This window comes from Nelumbo nucifera, chromosome 3 (assembly GCF_055504915.1).
Source record: "Nelumbo nucifera cultivar China Antique chromosome 3, China Antique-T2T, whole genome shotgun sequence".
Taxonomy (NCBI): Eukaryota; Viridiplantae; Streptophyta; class Magnoliopsida; order Proteales; family Nelumbonaceae; genus Nelumbo; species Nelumbo nucifera.
In genome coordinates this window covers 21,579,492-21,601,621 of record NC_142651.1, presented here as the reverse complement: position 1 = coordinate 21,601,621, position 22,130 = coordinate 21,579,492, and the positions used below count along the sequence as shown (strand labels likewise).

The following is a 22,130-nucleotide window of genomic DNA, read 5'->3' as shown; positions in this document are numbered from 1 at the left end:
AATGTAATTCATGTTTGGGGGAGGGGGGGGCGTTCATTTTATGGTTTAGACGGCCAAGTCAGACCGACCAAACTGAAATGGGCGGTTTGGTCTAATTTAGTTGGGAAATTTTAAAATTTCGGTTTACGGTTTTTGTCTGATTTTCTGAATGTTAAAACTTAAAATCCACACTGGACTGTAAATTATTAATAATAATTTGATGCCGTGAACACGCCTGAACTGAATCACGTTGAACTGTATTCGGAACCCAAATAAATGAACATAAGGATCCATATTGTTTTCGGACCTAAAACTGTTAAATACGTAAATGGATCCGGATGGGATTCGCGTTAAGGTGCGGGGTTGGAATTTGGAACGAGACTACGAGAGTGAACGAGTCGGAAATCGGAAGCCATTCTCTGACAAACATCGGCTCTCAATTGCATGCTTAGATCAAGTAAACTCTTTTAGGGTTTCTTTAATTGATGATTAGGGTTTACAGTTCGATATTTTCGTTGATCGAGAAATTGCAATAGCCTCTGATTTGCTTTGTAATGGAGCTTGAATCTTTCAAATGTACTAGTTCCTGAGCTTTTATTTTCGCTACTTCCTTTTATTGGCGCCAGGTAAATGAAGAGAATTTTCAGACGAGAGAGAATCAGAATTTGTGAAATGCGACGAAATTGATTATGGGTTTTCCATGAGAGAAGCTTGAGTCGACGACGATGGTATGTGTTGCTCAACATGTGATGAACGGATTGATCCAAGCGTCTGGTAATATCCTTCAGAAACTAAAATTTTGTTAATGTTACAACTTTAGCAAGAAAGTGGAAAACATGTGATCTAAGTTTTGGTGTAAGATGAGAGAAATTCAGTAATTGACTTGAAATAAATACGAGGTCACAGGACCAGAAAGATAAGATAATTGAAAAACTCAGTGAGCAATTCAGATGGTGGCATTTAGATCTGTTTGTTTTATGCTTTGCGGTTGTGTTTTGCTAGTGTTTGTTAATTTTCTGCTTTTTGTAGCACTTACCTCCTTAATTGTCTTTTTCTATAATCAACCAATGGGGCAACATCAATGATTTTATTCTGCATACTGTTGTTTTACTAAGGAATACTATGTCTAATTAACCCTTGTATTGGGGTTTACGTGGTACGTAATTACATATTTCTGTGGCATGAAAAGGCTTACAGATTCAGAGTGTCTAGCAACTCAGCCTTTTTAGAGAAAGGAAATGTAGGACTCTCTTGGTGGAGCCATAACCAGCTTGGCCAAAATTTTGAATCTTTGGCATGAGAAACGAAATTGTGACAAGCTTGAGAAAAAGAAAGCCATGTAAAATTGCAAATTTCTATTGGGACAAGTTAATATGAGAGCTAGGGTTTAAATCTAAATATCTTTTATGCTACTGGATTTTACCATTCTTTGAATATAACATATTGGGAAATGGAAACATGGGTAGTTAAACTATGTATAAATTTTTGGGAGAAATACTTAAACCTCCGTTAAGGTTTCCAACAAATGTTATAACTTCCCTTACCTTCTAAAAGGACTCTAATCTCCCCTATTAGCCAATGTGACAAGAGGAACCATTCTTACGATGGCCTGCCATTAGCATATGATCATATATGTCATTATATTTTTTGCTGAAAACCCATTAGTGCCCCATTTAAATTGACCTAAATTAATTAAATGGACTGGAATGTTCACTATCTTATTTATTTATTTATTTATTTGAAGAAGAAGAAGAAGATAAGAAATACTTGTATAGATGAAAATAAAAGAGGCAAGATGTGAAGGCTTCCCACCATGTACATCGAGGGAAGATGTGAAGGGGGTCCAATTGACTTCTACCTTGAGAAATCTGTTACTTCTTTCATGTCATATAGCCATCACATAATGGACCGGAATGTTCACTATCTTATTTATTTATTTATTTATTTATTTATTTGAAGAAGAAGAAGAAGATAAGAAATACTTGTATAGATGAAAGTAAAAGAGGCAAGATGTGAAGGCTTCCCACCATGTACATCGAGGGAAGATGTGAAGGGGGTCCAATTGACTTCTACCTTGAGAAATCTGTTACTTCTTTCATGTCATATAGCCATCACATAATTGCCAAGGGGGTAGTCCTGCAGGGAATGGACCCCCCTTCTGCTTAGACCTCTTAAATTCCAGTATTTGAAACAATCCATGATGGAGATGGAGTGAGGGAAGCACCAGGAGGAGACTCCAAATAGATTAAAGTAATGATGCCAGATTTGGGTAGTGAATCTGCTATGGAACGATAAGTGATTTATTGATTCCAATACTTTAGGCCCAAAGCCCGGCCTGGCCCATGATCACCCCTAGGCATGCCTATAGCTTACCTTTAGTATAAGGTTTTATAAAATCTATATTCCCTTTACCTGACTGCTTTCTTTTCAAGCTAAAGGAAAATGAGAGTGTCCCAACCACGATGTTGGAACATAAGTTGTTTTCTCTGATAGATCTAAGAATTGTCTTCTCCAACCATGATGTATTCTATTGTTGCAAAGAATTTAGGGTTTGGAAAACGAGTCTAAATCTCAACCTCTTCCGTAGCAAGGGAAATTTTTGGTATTAAATTCAAACATCTAACAACCCACAATGGCATCAATGGCATTGTTGATATTTCGCCCCATCCCCATTCTTTTAAAGCTAAATGTTGAATGCTTTAATAGGGGATGTTTAAGGGTTAAGATGAAACTGAGGGGAGATTTTTGTATTTGTCTGAAGCCTCAACGGAGGTTTAAATATTTTACTGATAGGTACAGAGGTTTAAATATTTATCCTATAAAAATAACATACTTTACCAAAATAAGAAAAAAACAAAATAAAAACCTGGAACAATGGGCTTAAAGATGGAAAAATAAAGAGGAGACTTACACACTTGACTAATAAAATGTTATTGAAACAGTATGAATCATATCAAAGCATTGGGGAATTCTCTGAATATATTATAGTTATAGTTCATCTTAATACCAGGGAAAAATGGAAACATTTTTGGGGGAAAAATATGGTTGAAACTTTTGTTTCTTTCGTCTTTCACAACAACTAATTGGTATTTTGAACCAGGAATAAACCCTTTTGGTATTTTAGTTGAACAGAGCTTTGTGTCCTCATCTACACATTTTCCTTTCCCATAAATGAGTTGTTTCTTTGTTACTAGCTAGGTAATGGCGATGGTTATCCAATTATCTAATGCCTGTTAATATATATATGCCTGTTTGTACGAACCTTTCTTCCTAGTAATGCTACTCCACTTTAGAGAATACATCCTTTTATTAGTTACCAGAGATTGTTGACTTAAGCTTCCTTATTTCTTCTTTTGTCATTTAAATTAAATCCTTGTTATTTAAAGAAAAAGGACTCTTGAGTGGAGCTGGCATTGCCAATGGGATTATAAATTCTTAGGTTCTACTTGCTATTGCATGCGTTTTTACTTGTGGACTTAAATGTGACACCTATCCATTTTTCTAAGCCTGCATCTCTACTTGTGTTTTAACTCATTCTAGTTAAGCATTTATATGTAATTCAACTTACAGTCGTACTTTTTCCATAAAAACCTTCATTTGTAGCAATTTGATCCATCTTATTTGATAATTGATATTGTTTCCACACTAATATAGGATTTTTGGGCCAATCTATTTAATGTAAAAATGCACAGAATTGTCAAATACAAAGCAGTAAACCATGAAAAAAATATAATAGTTGTCCACTAATCTGGCAAGGTGGCTTTTTTCAGGTTGATTTCTTTCTTGGGTTTCATTTTCTTCACTTTCAAAAGCTACATGAATCTAAACAAGTCTTAACCATGAAACTTTTATACTTGTAAATACAAAATCCCGGTTTCATATCCTTTCTAAAAGAAGCCCGGATCTCCTATCCACACCTACCCACAGGACACCACAGCTGCACATTGGGAACATCTCTCCATGAATGATAACATATAAGTACAGGAGATGTTCCTGATGTGCGGCTGTGATGTCCTGTGGGTGGGGTTCTTGTGGGTAGGATAGCTGAACACTTGTAAAAGTCCTTTGATGCTAATCTTATTTGAAATTATAAGATGTAAAGAAGTTTATTCCAAGAAAGGTTCTGTATTGTAAATAAACATGAATATAGCCCATTTTGTTCTAGAAATAAGCCTGGATTTCAGGTCTGTGGTTGTGTTGTAACAGACTGGAGGTGTTGGCAATCCATGCCCATCTTTGGAGAGTCCACATGTGGTATGGAATTGAGTCCTTTGGATTGTGACTAGAATTTGGTATTTACCCACCATGCAACTTCTTAGTGGATAGCACACACACAATTAAACAGTTTCTAATGCAGTATAACCGTCATTCCCATATATCTAACCATGCATTGGAGACGCTTATTGAAGTTAAAAGAAAACAATTGAAGTATGGACACCTGTAGCAGCTCCACTAGAAACCTGATAATGTATAAGAATCCTATGCTTGGCAGATAAACCGGTTATGTTGTCCTTACTATAAACTGAGATCTTGAGTTTTTCATGCAACATTAGTTTCCTGGATGTAGAAGGATGAAACTTTAAATATTAGAGAAGCTTAAGTTGTCCCCAAATACCTATGGGGTCTCAAAGCACAATTACAATTGGGATGAAAGAGGTAGTTAGTGATCGATCTTTATCTTTTAATGAGCTTCCATGGGACCTAGCTTTCATTTGCTTCTGTGATATTTGGGGACGTGCTACCCCCCGTTTTGTGTAGCCCCCTCTGTTTTATCAAAAGAAAAAAGAAAGAAAGAGGTCATTTGTGATCACCATGGATGCTCTCTTAACCTTTGCAATAGTAATTGAGAGGGAGCAGAGGATCCTCACATATTAGAGAAATGAGAAGGGCTATGGAGCTCACCTTTCTCACAACTTCAAATAATGTTGTTGATATGAATCGTGTGCTTCACAAAATCATATCCTGCAAATGTAACATTCTCTTAGGAAGAAGATCCATGAAAGCAGCTACTGTAATTTGGAAATTCCATGGAAGTAGCTACTATGTTGAGACTTTCCTACCATAATCAGTATTCTGTTAAATGTACATAAAAATGTCCAGATATTCAATAATGTTAACTTCAGGTACGGTTCTCTGCAAATTCTGAGTTCAGGTGCTTACCTACCAGTGAGGATGGATACGGTTCTTTCTTCAGACACAACTGGCCGGTTACTTGTTGGCAATTGGATTCTTAACTACTGCGGTTGTGTTTTTAGCAGCATTGTTATCTGTTGCTACATGACTAATTTATTAGTTGTTGATCACTGTTCTTGTTATGCATATTTTATCTAGTAGTTATGATTGAAAATTTGAAATGGCTGTTAATTTACTAGCGGCCTTTTAAAATCTTTTATTGCTTAAGGTGCCGCTGAGTTGCCTACCAAAAAGGTAACACTATTAAAAAGAGTGCATGCAATTGATCAAAAAAAAAAAAAAAAAAGAAAGAAAACGGGTGCGTGCATGTCAAATTTGCTTCTTATAGACGCCTGTTCATGCATGTCTTTGCTTCCTACTGATTTCTGATTATGCATGCCAACTTTTTCATCTTATGAACGCCTGCTCACAGTCAGTCACACCTCATTCTTGTTTTGGCAAATCAATGAACAAGAGTAGATGGGTGGGTGTTATATACTTCTATAGTTTAGTTGTTAGCCTGATCCATTAAGCCAATAGGGTCTATCCCAGGTTGCTTGGCTACAAACAGCCAACTAACCTCATTTAATTTGGGTAGCACAGTTGTCAACCAGACATGTACAGGCCTGACCTTTTCCCCTATTTTTTTATTTTGAGCACATACTAGCTAAACCAATGTGACGTTTGCATGTTGTATTCAGCCCAGCCTTAGCCTTTTCTTAATCAGATCGAGATTCACCTGATCTAACCCATTGTCACCCCCATTCGCGGCATGCCCAAAACCCACACACACCCCTATTTTTTTGGTATCCAAACCAGTAGGTGCATGTGCTACACACAAATGGGTTAGCATTTTCTTCTAGATGAGTCAATCACTTAAACTTCTATTTGTGATTTTTTTTTAAATTAAGTTGACCAGTTAATAAATGATTGATTCTAGAGAGTTAATTCAATCAGTTTGTCTCAGCTTTTAGGACAACATATTCCATCATTAACAATTCAAACTGATTAACTGGAAATGTTTGTGCTAAGACATTTCATTAATGAGTTATACCAGAAGTTAATTGAAAGGAAAAAAAAGAAGATAGAATAAAGAAAGAAAATAAAAGGTAGTAAAAGGGACTTAATGTTAACAAATATTCTTATAGCTGGATTCCTCCTATGAAACTAATAGTTTCTGATGGCTTTTGGCAGCTAAAATACATAAGCTTTTACTCGCAAAGGGAAACTGATCCAAACACAAGTTTTGGTTTATGCCTGACATGCTCCAATCTGTTACAGCAAGGTTGGTTCAGGGTGGGTAGTTTGTCTTTCCATATTATGTGCTGAACAGTTTAAATTATTTGTACTTCTTATCATTTCTTAAAGGAATTCCCCTGGAACTATTTGCAATAAGATATTGGTTTTCACTGAAATTCTAACTTTTCCATGACCCCTAGGCATAGATGACATGGGAAAAATAAGATAAAAAGTGACAAAATTGCCAACTATGATCAGCTAAAATTCTGACAATCTAGATCTGCAATACAGCCCTACTTCAGAACAGTTGAAGTATCAACAATTAACAGTTTAAACAAAAAATCCTCCTCAGAACCAAGATTCAGAGATCAACTGTGCTTACACAGCCCTAAGAAAAACTGTTAACTAAAGTTTTATTTGTCATCACTAGCACAGACCTCGCTGGCCCCTGGAGTCAACATTGACTAAACTGAGATTAAAGAGTCTTAAACGTGCTAATACCTGTACTTATTATCCCTAATATATTATTTTACATATAAATCCTTGCACCAGCTTCATTCCATGTCACTTGTAAGTCTTAAACCTAGAAAGTTGAATCCCCATCTTGTAAAAACCAGATAATGCTCTCAAAGACTTCAGGGACAACTGTACTTACTAATCAATTAGTACGGCTCACTATACTTCTCGTTCACATGGATATTTGTGTTTCAATTAATACATACTTGTGACCATATTAGCTTCACAAAGCAGGAGAGAGAGAGAGTAGGCTCTCTAGCAAGAAATGTGGTATTGGTTGAATAAGTAAAGTGATTCAAAGCTTATAATAAACAAGATTGCCAACTATAAAACAGGCAACAGTCGAGTTTAAGCATCTTCACGTGGAAACCTGACCTCCCCGTACCAGTACAACTAGCTTTTGCTTGTTATTTATATATTTTTTGTACACCCCCAGCATGCGACACTACAAGCTACAAACCAAGCACGCATGAGCACCACCCTTTTTAGTTAATTAAGAGTCGTTACAGATTAATTTAATCTCCTTGGTCTCCTTTCATCCCAGTGAATCCCCCACAGCCTTGGGTGTCTCACACTCAAACTCCGTAATTTTTGAAAATGGTAAAGCTGAGAACAAGATGATACCCTAGTTTTTGAAACCTGATTAATCTATCTTCTGCAGATTTCACATGCAACCCAATTCTCATCTTTGATCAGAATATATAGTGGTGATGATGATACGTATTACAATTGTAATGTCTTGGGTGGCATCTTATCATTGTGTTTTGTTTTCTTTTTTTACTTGAATGGAGTGAATGGTTCATTGTTATCGTTTTCTTTTTACTTGAACGAAGAGAATTATTCATTTTTTTTACTTGAATGAAGCGAATAGTTCATTATTTTTCTATTCTTTTTTACTTGAGTAAAGTAAATGGTAGTTGTTGTTCCTGGTCAAATGGGAACACGAGGCCAAGCAACTGGAATTTGAATTTGCTTTAATTCAAAGTAATTGATTAAATAAACTGTTGGGCTGCAAGAAAATTGTCTCTTAGTGTTCGATGTTCACTTTGAATTTTGGGCTCCTATAGAAAGTAGTTTACTTAATATTTTCTCAATTGGGTAAAGGAGAAGCAAACCTCTAGCCCACTGCCCACAGTTTGGTTCTTTTAAAGAATTGTCACGTGTCATATACCCTCATATTGGAATCCAATGTAGCTCCAGTTCTGATCAATGGTTTCTGATGTGTGTACATGTTATGCTCTGATACATAAATTATGGTCAGTGCTCCTTAAAATTATACATTCATAGGGAAAAGAAAGGGTAACTTGTACACTTTGCTTATCCTGTACAGAGTATAGACTATAGACCATTCAATTCAATGGGTCTGTCATGAAGAAGTAGAATTTGCTTGAGGTAAAAAATAAAATAAAGTCAATCTAATTGGATGACTCAACCGTTTGATCCATAGAATTATGTTCGGACTTGAGAGCTCAATAATTTTTCGTTTTGCTGTCCAAAGGAATACAACAAAACAAACCATGCAATCTTAATCGCCTAATCATTTTTTGGACATTGGCCCCACTACAACTCACTATGTGATGGATTACTGACCCCACTCCCCCAGTCCTGATTTTGATGCGTATAGATGAGATGGTCATAACCGTTCCAAGGCACCAATGGGTGTAGCCAGGGAAAATCCTTTTTTGGTGTGGACTGTGGAGAGGAAACAAACGGGAAGGAATGAAGGTGACATATCAGACTCTCTCTTGTCAATCGTTACTTTTGTTGGTTTAGAAAGTCGATACACATGCGTAAGAACAGCTTAATATTCTAGTGTCAAGTTTAGTTAAGTTAGTTAATCTTCTCATTAGTTAAGTTAGGATTAAATTGCAGGGTGGCTCCAAGGTCCAAATTCCAAACCAGAGAAATTAGCTACTCTAATAAAAGTAATGGCCGACCCACACGAGTGGTCTAGAGAGAGAGAGAAAGAGAGAGATGGTTGAGGTGAGGTAGGAATCCAAAAGCGGGGTGGGGCCCAAAGTGTGTAGTCTGTTGAGAAAGGGGGCAACGCACGCCTCTTGATGCCCCCTCGCTCTCTCTTTAGTAGACCAAGGTGAAACTGGACCACACGCTCCATGCTCTATAAGAAGGCCTTGCCTCTTGCCTCTTGCCTCCATTCAACATTACAAGGTGAAATCTCGCTCGCACCAACCAAACAAGGCCTTTAGTCATTCCAGAGAAGATAAGAGAAGTGAAGATTCTACATCTTCAATTCAACAAGATGAAGATGAGCAGTGCTACCATGGGAGCCTCCAAGAGAAGGTTGTCTGGAAGAGGACTCGGAGGAATCCTCAGGGAACAGAGGGGTCGGCTTTACATTATAAGAAGATGTGTTATCATGCTTCTCTGCTGGCATGATTGAAGGAAGCTCTGTGATCTTCACCGAGTCGCCAACAGTTATCGGCAGCGGCGCTTCTTTTTTTGAGTGTAAATAGCCAAAGGCGAGTTTTGTCAAGCATTGGCAAATGCCAATTTTTGTATCAGTTTTTGGCCTCTTGGGCTTGTTTTGTACATCGGAAAGAAGTTTAATGACAAGTTAGATTTTCTATCTCCCAAATGTCTGTCTGTTATTCTTGTTCTTGTTCTTTTACTTTCCTAAGCTTTAGACAGAAGTGACCTTCAGATGAAATCAACCATTTTCTGTTTTCTGTGAATTCCATCTCTCCACACCATGGTTAGTGTCCTCCAAACCGATTATATCCCATTTCTTTCTTCTTTCTTTCAATCTTTATAAAACACTTGAGCCTGAAAAACAAGTCAAAGAATTGTTCAGTTCATTGAAGGAAGTGTGGTAAAGTATATTTGATCAGATACGCTGAGGAGGGTTTGATAATGAAATGGTTGAAATGCATGGGATTTGTTTCAAAGTGTAATGAATTCTTGCTTTCTTTTCTTTTCCAAGACTTTCTTCAGTACTTACAGATTCGAATCCAAGTGAAAGAAAGAATATTTTTGAGTTTCTTCAAGCAAGTTGGATGGAGAATATCTGAGATTAATCAAAGTGGTAGATGAAGAAATGGTTAAAGAGCAACTTGGGTTTTAAATTTGTTGTACTTTTTTTTTCTTTCTTTTCAGTCTTTCTGCAGGGATCTTTACATTCTATAATTGCCCAGATTGCCAGTCGGACACCTTTAGTTGCTCATTTAGATCTCTTTTTTCTGTGAAGCCTATAGGTCTAGCCTATGGTTGATGTCTTGATGATTTAGAATAGAACTTTTCTTCGTCACTGACTCTGCAACTGATCCCATTACATCTCTTTCTTGCTTTTCGGTTTACATCATTTCTACCAGTACCCACTTCAGAAGTTTCAGATTCAAAAACAAGTGAAAATATCTCACATTTATTCAGGTAAGTTTGACTGTGAAATTTGATATTAATCAAGTAGATTTGACACCAGGAAGAGCTGAAATAAAAAAAGAAGAACCATTGAGAAAATCCGGGGTTTGATCAAGCCAAGGACGTTTGGTGAAGAAAGAGCTCAAACGCTCTCTACTTGTTTTGAATAAGAAGTCAGAGAAGTAATCTCTGCAATAGAGACAAGGTACAAATGGCTAGCCCAATTGCGGATTCCGTGAAATGTTGTACAATTTTGTTAAAGTGAAAACGAACGAGTACAGACTACACAACTCTCCCAGTCATCCACCAAGAAATGCTAGAAGAGTTCATGCAATTCTTTGTTTTCTTCTCTCTCTAGACAAGGTGGGACCCATGAAAAGACGGTATTTATGGGCCTCACCTTGTTAACAGGGAAAAGTTTCCAAGAGTTGTATATACTCTTCTCCTGTGTCAACCTGCAGAAAAAAGAAAAATGAGATTTTTCCATTAGAGTAACTTTTTTTTCAGTTGAATCTAGTAAATGCAGATACTGTAAGTGCTGAACCCTGAACTGTTGTATTACACTCCCATGATACTATTTCCATCATCTTCCAAAATTTCCCACAATTAATGATAAGTTGATGACTGGGTTGTTTATCAATATAAATGAATTTAATTTTAAAATAAAAATAATTGCCACTTTAGCAAAAAAATAATAATAGATAATGGTAAACACCCCAAAATGGTGGGTTGTGTTTCCCACACTATAAATTGGGAGGGATAAGGATAATAAAGAGGCCCACCAGTCTCTGGTTATGTCGTCCTTGTCCAAAAAAGCTACTAGAAAGGGTGTATAATCATATTCCACCACCATAGTTCTAAGTATCTGATACGTATTGTACCATATCATATGATACATATCGATTTTCAGTTTATCGAAATACTTAAATACTGAGACTATGAACCTTTTAATAGGTTCAAAGGTTGATATCCACATTATATATTTATTTATAAACAACAGACTCACAGGTGATGGATGAGTCAAGCATGATTATCTATTTCTGGGCATTTTTACATTAAAACCAAATAACCAATATACTGAAGAAAAACTAACATTTGATCAGCCAAAATAATAAAAAGTAAGACCTAAGCATCCGAATTTCTTTTGATTGTATAGAGGAAAAAGATATTAGGGTTTCCTTTTTTCCATTTATGATCAGGTCTCTACTTTGTGAGTCCACAAAAGTTATGGGTTCCAGCCCAACAAGCACATTTGCCACGTGTACGACAAAAAAAAAAAAAAAAAGAATAGGAATCCAACAGCATACCCTTCCCCTCTTGTTTGGTTTAGGAGAAAAAGAAGTGGGAGAAGGAAAGAAAGAGAAACTTGTTTGTTTGTTTGTTTGTTTGCTTGCTCGCTTGTGAGGGTGGGATTGAGACGTGAGTGTTTGTTTGCACAGGAGATGATCCCAATCTTATATTCTGTTGTCTGCCACTTAAGAGCTGGAGAGACCCGACAGAGTGTGATTGGTCAAATGGCAGCTTTATCATGCCCACGTGCGCACCAGAATCCCTTACCCACCACTCCCCACCACACCATTAATGTGTGATTCTTTTCCCAACCAACATGGGTCCCACTCAATGGTTCCTGGCCCCAGATGTTGTGCCCGAAATAGACTCATCAATGGTTGTTCTCATCGGTTTCCTCTCCCATCCACCACTGTATATGGACAAAGACAAACACTGTTTCAACTTTGAAATCCCCCAAAAAGAATTGTTCAGTATTGAAACCCAGCTGTTCATCATTGAAAACGGGTCGGGTCGAAACCGGGTTCAGTGATGGACTCGGTTGGCTGAGGAAATAATAAATGATACAAATTACAAAGAGGTCAGGTGGGTTGGTGGGTCGGGTCAAGATTTGTTACCTGTATATAGAATGTGAAAATGTCGGTGCACCAGCAGTTTATTGTGTTGCCACATATGACATATCTGTTACTTCATGTATTTTGTCAATTTGTTTGTATTGCAAATTCAAATCAGACGTGAAATTTTCACCTAAGTTCAGATTTGCCTGCATTTGTTTGTAATCATGATTTGCACTGTTACCCAATGTTAAATTTGCACATTTTGTCTGATTTACATTGGTTGGCAGTACAAATTTTACATTCCAGAACTGTTGTAAAATGCACCTGTCTTGCTCCTACCTTTGTTCTCTTAAAGTGGAGACCACATGATTTTACTTTCCATCTTACTTCTCTCAAACAAGTAAGATTCCTTCTAGTTTCATTTTCTCTAAAACAAATGGGGATCACGTGAATTTTATTTTCAATTTTTACCCCTCCCAAAGGACCCAAACATACAAAACAAACGAAAATCAAAAACAAAACTAAACCAACATTTGTACTCACTCCATTTGTGCTCAAGGCTCAGTTTGGAAGGAGTACAAATATAAATATGTACAGTACAAATACGTACAAAATAATAACAAAATGTAAGGTTTTACACTCTACATATTTATATTTGTACTCCTTCCAAACTGAGCCCAATTGAAAATTGCACTACCAACAAATGGAGTGCAAATGTAAAACTGAGATGGATTTGCACTCCAATTCAGTTTTACAAGTGTTTTGTAATAATGAAAGCATTTTTTCCTAACATCTTTGCATTCAAAATGTAAAATAGGTAGACTTCAAGTCTTGGAATTTGTACTTGTACCCATTAGAACCAAATACATACCAATGCAAAATTAAACCAAATTTTCATTTATATTTTTTTTATCAAACTTGCATTACATCAACACATATGTTTTTTTTTTTCACTCTTGCCAAAAACAGCCTTAAAATAAGAAATTGAAAGGTATCTGCCGACACTATCATTAAGAGTCATCAAGTTCATCCGCTTTGTTGAAAATATGATAAAATGTCTTGTAATGAAGAGATTTTTGTCCCAATCAGATTTGTTTCTATCTGGGGACCTCAAATGCAAACGTGAAAAGGCCAAGCCAAACCAACCAACCAGCCCAAGTTCTTTTGTCCACACACTTCTTAGTGCACTAGCCAGGAAGGGAGCAAAATAGTCTCCCTTCTCCAATCTTCCAAGGAAAACAATGGCCCATGTGAGTAATGTCCATTGACTAAAGCACCTCCTAGGGCACAAATGCCAGCTGAGCCTCTTGGCACAGGCCAATCATGCTGCTGCCCATGAACAATAAATGAAGGGCCCCCTCGAGATGAGACTCATCAAGGGGCCTTGGCCCAACGTCCCCTCTTGGCCTCCCTCAATTTCAATTTCAACTTTCAAAGCCTGCCCCTGATAGCCTTACCATCTCTGCCAATATCAACCAAAAGTCCACACAACCTCCATGACTCAATGTTCATGAATGTATCAGTATCACTCACCAAACTTTGTCACCTTCATTCATCAAGATTAATGTGATTTCCTCTTGCAATAATTTAAGCCCATATTTCCTTGGGCCTTTTGGAGCCCACTCCTTTTAGTCATCTCTCTGGCTTCTGGCTTCTGGCTTCTGGCTTCTGTTTCAGAGTTTGGCCTAGTCCAGTAACCCTTCATGAAGTCAGGTACTTGTTTGGTAACCCCAAAGCAGCAAAGATACAGCACACTTCAATGCATCCTTGTTGATGAACATGAACAAATAGGCCAGTCAACTTCATGAGGTCCCCATGAAATGATTTAGCGGTCAGAATCCCAAATACTTCTCAGCCCTCAACTCATTCTGAGGTACATGGCTACATGCCCTTTTGGGTTTTCATTGCAAAGAGTTTAGTGTGGAAGAGATTCATCGCCTAACCAACTTTGTCCAGACCACTGAGATGATTCTGTCCCTGTGCTTAGCAGAACTTGTTTCACAAGGCCCACTGGGACAATATTGGGATTAGGGTTCCATCTTCAGATACAATAGATGTCTATTTTGAGCTCAAACTGGAAGTGGGTTTATATATATGTGAATGGAATCACAACAGAGCCTTGAAGGATGTGATAGAAAGGCCATCACTTAAGAAAAGAAAAGAAAATCTGAATCTCTCTGATTCTGTGAAGAATCCAAACAAATTCTAATATCTATGCTCTGAGAAAACTCAAAACTGTACCTTCACTTTTCAGCTTTAGCCACTTGGAGTTCATTATTGTGCCTACAGCTTAGCTTTTAAGGTGCTGAAAGGTACGTCCTCCTGTACTTTCTGTAAAGCCTGCCTTGATGGGTTTCGGACCACGTAGACGCCAACGTAGCAGATTCGAGCCCTGTTTTCAGGAATAAGTGATGTGTTCTCTCAGTCTCATGGGAATAAGTTCACTCACGTATGGGCCTTTTCTAATAACAGGCTAAAAGCTGAAGCGGTTGAACAGTTGAACTGAACGACTTAATTAATATGTTACTTTAGTCTTTTTATGGATTAAATAATATTTTGCTTCAGCTTCAGCCTGCCACAAGTAGCTCATAACCTTAACCTGCTAGAGGACAAATCAACAAGTATTTTAATTCAGCCGCTTCAGCTGTTCGGATAAGTTTTTGAGCCAAAAAAAAAAGTGTTTTGAGTGTTTAAGTAAGAATTGCTTTCAAAACATTAATATTAAAACCCTCTTAATTCCCATATCACAAAGCCTAGAATTGATGCTTTGTGATTGTGGACTTTAAAAGCACAAATCCTAAGATCCCATATCTCCTGATAGCAAAAGTTGTATATACACCCAAAGAGAAATCCCTTCTCCAATTGTAAAGCTTATCCAAACATAATTTTAATTTTCGCAAGTAAAAGAAGAAAACAAATGATATTTCCACCTGTGTTTTCCTTGCCAATTGGGACATAAAAACTTGTGAAGTATATAACCCCTTAATAAAACAAGAAAGCAAGGCCTATATGTTTGGTTGCAGGCAAATGGTGTAAATAAATAAGATGAATGTAAATTCTGATTTATTTTTGCTTTATATTTGACCATGTCGTGTTCATTTGATGTGGTCTCCATCATATGCAAGGGAATGGAAATAAGAGGTTATTTGTTTGGAATGAGGTAAGACACAAAGATGATGTGGTGCCCAGTTTATATGAGAGAGAATTGAAGTAGGAGAAAGGCCATGCAAGTTTTGCATAAGTTAATAAGTGCAAATGAAACAAAAAGTATAAATTTTGTATCAGGTCATGACTGTAACTTGCAAACAAATAGATGTAAAATTGAAATGGTTGCAAAATTTGTATCTGATTAGGATTTGCATTTTACACAATGAATTGCTTTCTCATATTTTTTGTGCGGAGGATTTACATCCAACTTGTTCTTTGTTAGGATAAAATACAAAAACCTCCCCTAAAATTTCTGACAATCATAAAAACCTATTTTACCCTTTCAAATATCTATTTTACCCTTCACCCTCTCCCGACGAAATCGAAACCTTTTGGATGGTTCACGCCGTCCCCTGTTTGAGCCCATCGCCGGTCACCATTTCTTCGATGGTGACGGCATGGTTCACGCTGTTAGCATCCAGGAACGACCCCCTGTTCGAGCCCGTAGCAGCTAGCTACGCTTGCCGCTTCATTGAGACGCGGCTGAACTTCCTCTGCGGCGGAGAACAATGGATCCTTCTCCCACTGGTCGAAACTCGAAGTCATGTTCTATTAGTCGAGTTCCGACCGTTTTTCAGTCAAATCGACCTCATAAACCGAGGTTTCGTTCGGACTCAGCAATCCCCAGTGCCGTTCAGTTCCCGGTCCACCCTTCTGGTTCTCGTTGTACAACGCAAAAATGAATGTCGGTATTACTACACTTGGACGGGCCGGAGCTCCGGTTGCTAGTTTGGACGTCATTCTCCGGATTAGATTTCGGTTATATGTAGCTGCGTTGAAGATGTTCGCTCCGATCTGGTCGACGTCTCCGGCATTGGGCCACCCTATTTCGGCGATTACCAGCCGAACGTTCGGGAACCCAAGCTTGGTCATGGCAAAGATAACCGAGTCGAGCATCTGGTCAAGGAGGTTGGTTTAGGTTAAGCTGCTTCATGGGTCGGTGTAGGTTTGGTTCCCTTTGAAAAGCACATAGTCGAGATTAATGTTCGTGGGATCGCCGGACCAGGGGAAGTCAGGGTAGGCGTCGAGGAAGAAATAGGATTTGGTTCGGTTCAAGAACTGTAACAGAGGCTTCATCACCGATATGGAGATATCAAACCGAAACGTTCCGTTTGACAGTGGGAAGGACGATTGAAGGACACCCATGGCAGTTGTAGTCCCAATTTTGATGTTTCTGATGTTGTGGATTTTGAGGGAATACTTGAGTCAGCGCATTGCTTGGACGAGATCGTACCACGTTTGCCGATCTTGGTCGGAGGAGAAGCTGAAGATTTCATTGCCGACAAGGAGGTAATGAATCAAGGTTTTGGGATAGAAAGGAACGACATTGGTTCGAACCCATTCGTTTGCGAGGGACTGGCTTGAAGAAATGTTGGAGATTAATTGATTGGGAACCATGATTGATACTTGGATGTTGGTCCCTTCGAGGGCCTTCAGAATATCTGGGTTTGAATGTTTGACGCGACCTGCTTTCAGACGGTGAAGGGAGGTTGTTGCCCAGCTAGTTGACGCCCATCTTCCTCGAAATCTCTACATCTGTTAAAAGAAAAATGAAGAGGGGTTAGAGAGGAAGCATAAAGAAACAAAACCTATGTTCTAGTTTCATCAGAAACTTATTAGTGTCCATCGACCAAAGTGCAGTTCATTGGAATTCCGTCTGACGAGAGTGAGAACCATACATCGATGAAGACTTGTGACTGAGGCTGAGGTTGAGTCTGCGGGTGCAACAGATTTACCTCAGTGGGAGAAGGGCAACACCCAGCGATAAAATGGTAAAGTAGGTATTTTGAAAAAAAACCATCATTTGTTTAACGTTTTCCGTCAAGATTATTGACGGAATGGAGGTTTTTGTCAATTTTTTTAAAATAAAGGGGAGGTTTTTACTAAAATGAAATTATATGAGAGGTTTTTATGATTGTCAGAAATTTCAGGAGAAATTTTTGTATTTTACCTCTTTGTTATATAACCAACACTTATATACATCGGCAATCCCATCCAGGTTTAAAGTAGAAAAAATTGCAATTATGCGTTTCCAAGTAGTGATAATCTATTTGTTCTCTTTTTCAGGATGATAATTCATGGTGAATAACTGTGGATGGGATTAGCATTTTAAACCATTCCCACTCAATATTTTTTTTGTATTGAATAGTCTTAATACCTATACGATGCATACAATACAATGCATATGTATCTAGATATCTAAATTGGGTTGTGTCGCTTGTGGCCTAGCACAATACAGCAACAACGGCATGCGAGCCATGCCAGGCCCAGCACGATGGTCTGGGTCGTGCTGGGCCTAGGGTTCCAGGCCCACTGACCAGCAGTACGTGCCATGTTGCTCGCGGGCTGCGAGCTGGCATGGCCCAGTTTGCAGCACGGCTCATCACGGGCTGGCATTACATGGCTCGCGGGCCCATAGTGGGCTACACTCGGCCCGCCCTAGGGGCGTATTTATGTATTTTGGTTTTGAGAGGAGAGAGAATGACACAAATGCCCCCAATAGCTATATAAAAGCTAGTTTGAGGGGGCATTTTGGGTAAAGTGATAAATAAATTTATAATGACCAAAATACCCCTCCCAACAACTAAAAAATGGCTACTTTTTAGGGTATTTTAGGCAATTGAATTATTTTCAATTCCTATAAATAGCCCTATCCTCCACCATTCTCATTACACTAATTCAACAATTCTCTTAATCTCTTCTTTAGTTCTCATACTCTCTCATACATTCTCTGATTCTCCAATTCTTAACTTTATTGGAGTTTCAACAAGAAGGCTTGCTCAACAGCTCAAGTATCTCACGTTAACAATTTGGGAAGCTTGGACTCTTGGATTTGAAAGGCTTCAACTGTTGAAATCATGTTGGGATTCCGAACCAACAATCCAAGTAAGTGCAATTAAATTAATTTTTATTTTTTTAGAATTTAAAAAAAATTGTTGACTCCTCCCGAAACCAATTCCTCAACATTTTCAATGTTGACGATATTCAGTCGCAACATGGTAGTGTTAGCAACGATATGGATGCTATTGATATTATCGGAACTTTCACCCCTAGTACTGATACTAGGGGAAGAAAAATAAGGCCCCTAAGTTTATTAGCCCGATTTGGAAAATATTTAAAGTAGATGAGGTTCAGGGGAAGGGAAAAAAAGTTGTTTGCAAAAAATGTAGGAAAGACTTTAGCTATTGTAGCAAGGGTAGTACTAGCCATTTGGGCAAACATTTGCTCACCCATGAGAAAGAAGAAGAAGAAGAAGAAGAAGAAGAAGAAGGGTGAGAAACAACACAAACACAAATTGGGCATGGGGGTTTGGTACTTTTAAATATTCATAAGAAAAAAAATGAGGCAAGAATTAGCAAAATACATTGTACATGCTGAACAACCATTTTTTGTTAGTTGAAGATACTAGACTTGAAAAATGGTTACATAATTCTGTAAATCCATAATTTAAAAATTTCTAGGAATACTATTAGATCAAATGCTTTAAAAAAATTTTTATTCATATAAACAAATTTTAATTTATATGTTACAAATCTTAATTCTAAAGTTGCAATTACTTCTGATATTTGAACTTCTAAATTTAACATAAGTAATATTTGTGTTACCGGTCATTTTATTGATGAAAATTGGCTTTTAACTAAAAGAATTTTAAGTTTTACTAGGCTTAAATGGCAACATACTAGCCCAGCTATTGCTTCAAGTATTTTAAATACTTTACATGCTTATGGAATTGACAATAAATTATTTTCTATTAGTTTCAATAATGTTAATAATAATGATTCAGCAATAAATATTTTAAAATCTCAATTAAAACTATGTTTAAATGGTAAATTATTTCATATCAAATGTGCATGTCACATCTTAAATTTATGTATTCAAGATGCTTTAAATATTATTTCTACTCATATTTCTGAAAGTATAAACTGTATTATATATATATTAAAATTTTTGGAGCAAGAAAACAAGAATTTAAATATTTATGTCAAAATTATAGTTTAAAATATAAAAAATTGTATATTAGATGTTAAACATAGATGAAATTCTACCTATGCTATGTTAGAAAGTTGTATTTCTCACAAAAAAATTCTCAGTGATTTTTATAATGCAAAGATGCCTATTGATATTATATTTGAGGAAGACTAGGAAATGTCAATTTGTATAAAAAAAATTTTAAAACATTTTTATAATGCAACTAATGAATTATCGGGTATTTATTATCCAACTAGTTATAATTTAGCTTATCAATTAATGATGATTAGTGATTGTTTTGCAAAATATAGAAAGAATCCACAATTTAAAAGTATTGTTAATATAATGGAAAATAAATTTAAAAAATATTGGGAGAATATTTCTCCTCTTTATTGCTTAGCTACAATATTAGATCCTAGGATTAGGAAAGATGGTTTAATGCAAGTACTAGGGTGTTGGACAACAAGAGAATTCAGAATCCTCCGATGTCTACAGTTCTATCGAAGTCTTGTTTTAGTGCAGGTACTAAGGTGTTGGATGACAAGAGAAGTTGTACAAATGATGAAAGTCTAAAAATGTGCATCTGCTTTAAAGATTGGCTAAATGTTGAAAATAGATTACAAGACAAAGGAGGGCAGGACATTGCACCCGATGTTTCACCTAAAGCAGATGATTAAAGTCAAGAACAATAGGAGAAAATGATGAAGTCAATATTTTTTTTGTATACTCAATAGTTGTATAGATTTTTTCAAATTATTATAAATTTTGATTTAAATTTATTTAATTTATTTGATATTTTTAATAACGTAATTTTTTTATTTTCAATTTGTAACTATATTGTATTGTTTATATTTTATTAATTTATTTCATTTTCCAATTTTCATATTTCATTCATTCAGCCATTGTATGTTTTATACCATTCAAATTTAAATGAAATACAATTCCTATTTTTCTTCCAATTTATTATTCACTTTGAGCCTTTCTATCTTTATTCTTATTTGGTTAAGTATTTTTTCATTTCTTTGTTAGATTCCTTATTTTTTCAAATAGTTCCCAAAGGAAAGTTCAATATTTTAGTTTTACTTAGCAAAGAAATCAAAAATCAAAAATGTCAAAAAAATAAAAAATAAACTAGTTTGGCCTAATTTGACCCATACCCAAGGCCCGACATGTGGCCTAGCCCAACATGGCCTAGGCCCATGGCATGACATGTAGACCACCCAGCTTAAGCCTGCGGCACAGCATGACATGAAATGGGCTTGCACGGGCTTGGGTCATGGGCCGTGTCAGACCAACCCCCCAAATTATCCCTGGGAAGGGCAGCATGACTAGAACGGCCTGTGGGCCACAAACGACCTGACACGACCCGTTTTACACCTCTATATTATCCATATTATATTGATATTATATTATATCTATATGTATCCATAAAATTCCAATTCAGAATCCCAAAAACCGATACGATTCATATTATATTGATACTTTAAATCTTGCTTTGGACAACAGGCTTAATTTCTTAGTTGCATGGATTCTGAATTGGAATTTTATTTCCCATTGAAGGGTATTTATAAGCCCTAGAGGAGAAATGAAACTGAGCTAAGCTTCCTGTTTTGGGAGCCGCTACTTCATAAACTAAGTGGATTGCTAGGGGTGTCATTTGGATCGGGTTGAGTTGAAAGTTTATTACATTCCGGACAGGCCCCTGGCTATTTTGTGTTTGCAGTATTCTTATACCATGAGCATGATATAACAAGGAACTAACACTAAATTACAGTAATTCTCAAAAAAGAAAAAAGAAAAAAAAAACACTAACCTACAGTACAAATCGGAGCAGACCAAAGAACAGGTTTGATGACCATCATAACTGATCTTGGGTCATATTGTGGTCTGTGAAAGCTAGGCATGGCCTACTGCGAATATTAGCCCATGATATGCCCTAGAAAAGCCCAACTCACTCGTTCGACCTATTAGATAACTAGAATTTCCATCATTTATCATTGCATGATACATGTAATTTATACACGAAGAGTACATTAATAGATGGATATAAGCATTTTAGCTCAAAGTTATCTGAAAAGCTTTTTGTATCTTTTAAAATATTGATACGTATGGGATCATATCTGCCAATACTTATCGTATTAGGGGCTTTTCGATATGCTCCTATAGGAGATGTTTTCGGGGTCTTGATTGGTTCAGAGGATGGACGGATCTTAAATCAGCCTCTCTGAATCAGATTTGAAAAAAAATTAAAAATAAATAAATAAGTTATCGATACTGCCCAATATACCACTACCAGTATATCGGGCATATCGATATTTTGAATAATAATGGCTCAGTTTATTTGCAGTATAAATTACAGTTGCAGTGTTGCACTGGTGTAAATATGGAAATACAAAAAAGTTGACAGTAAATTCCGGTATACTTTTGCTTCACATATGACTGTTTTTTTTTATTGTAGCTGCACTTTGCATAAAAGAGAATGTAAGTAGGAGGAGGGTTATGAGTGAGGTAGGATGCAAGATGATGTGATTTTCACAAAGAATTGATGTATAAAAAAGGTGGTGTAAAATTTGCATCAATTTTTAAGATGCAAAATTTGTATTGTCAGTTAATGCAATGGAGACAAAATAATAAATACATACAAAAATGTGTACAAAAGAATTTGCACCGCAAACAAACAGTCAGAATTTTTAAGGTTTACCTTATCCCAACTCCCATCTACATGAGGTCGGCTACATGAATTTTTGGAATTAATAAAATATTAAAAAACAATAATAACAGAAATGAAAATTAAAAAAAAAAAAATATATATATATATATAAACTACTT

The 22,130-nt window shown here is 36.7% G+C and overlaps 1 long non-coding RNA gene and 2 pseudogenes across 1 annotated transcript; 2 read left to right on the top strand and 1 right to left on the bottom strand.

Annotated features, from left to right (window-relative positions):
- The first annotated feature begins 225 nt into the window (after window positions 1-225).
- On the top strand, window positions 226-5,333 carry LOC104601306 (uncharacterized). The gene is made up of 2 exons (XR_002022940.2): window positions 226-436; window positions 606-5,333. It is a non-coding gene; the product is annotated as an uncharacterized LOC104601306 (long non-coding RNA).
- Window positions 5,334-8,291: 2,958 nt separating this feature from the next.
- LOC104601299 (small polypeptide DEVIL 4 pseudogene) lies at window positions 8,292-9,502 on the top strand (annotated as a pseudogene).
- A 6,239-nt stretch (window positions 9,503-15,741) lies between these two features.
- Window positions 15,742-21,609, bottom strand: LOC104603407 (putative glucan endo-1,3-beta-glucosidase A6 pseudogene; annotated as a pseudogene).
- Window positions 21,610-22,130: the final 521 nt, after the last annotated feature.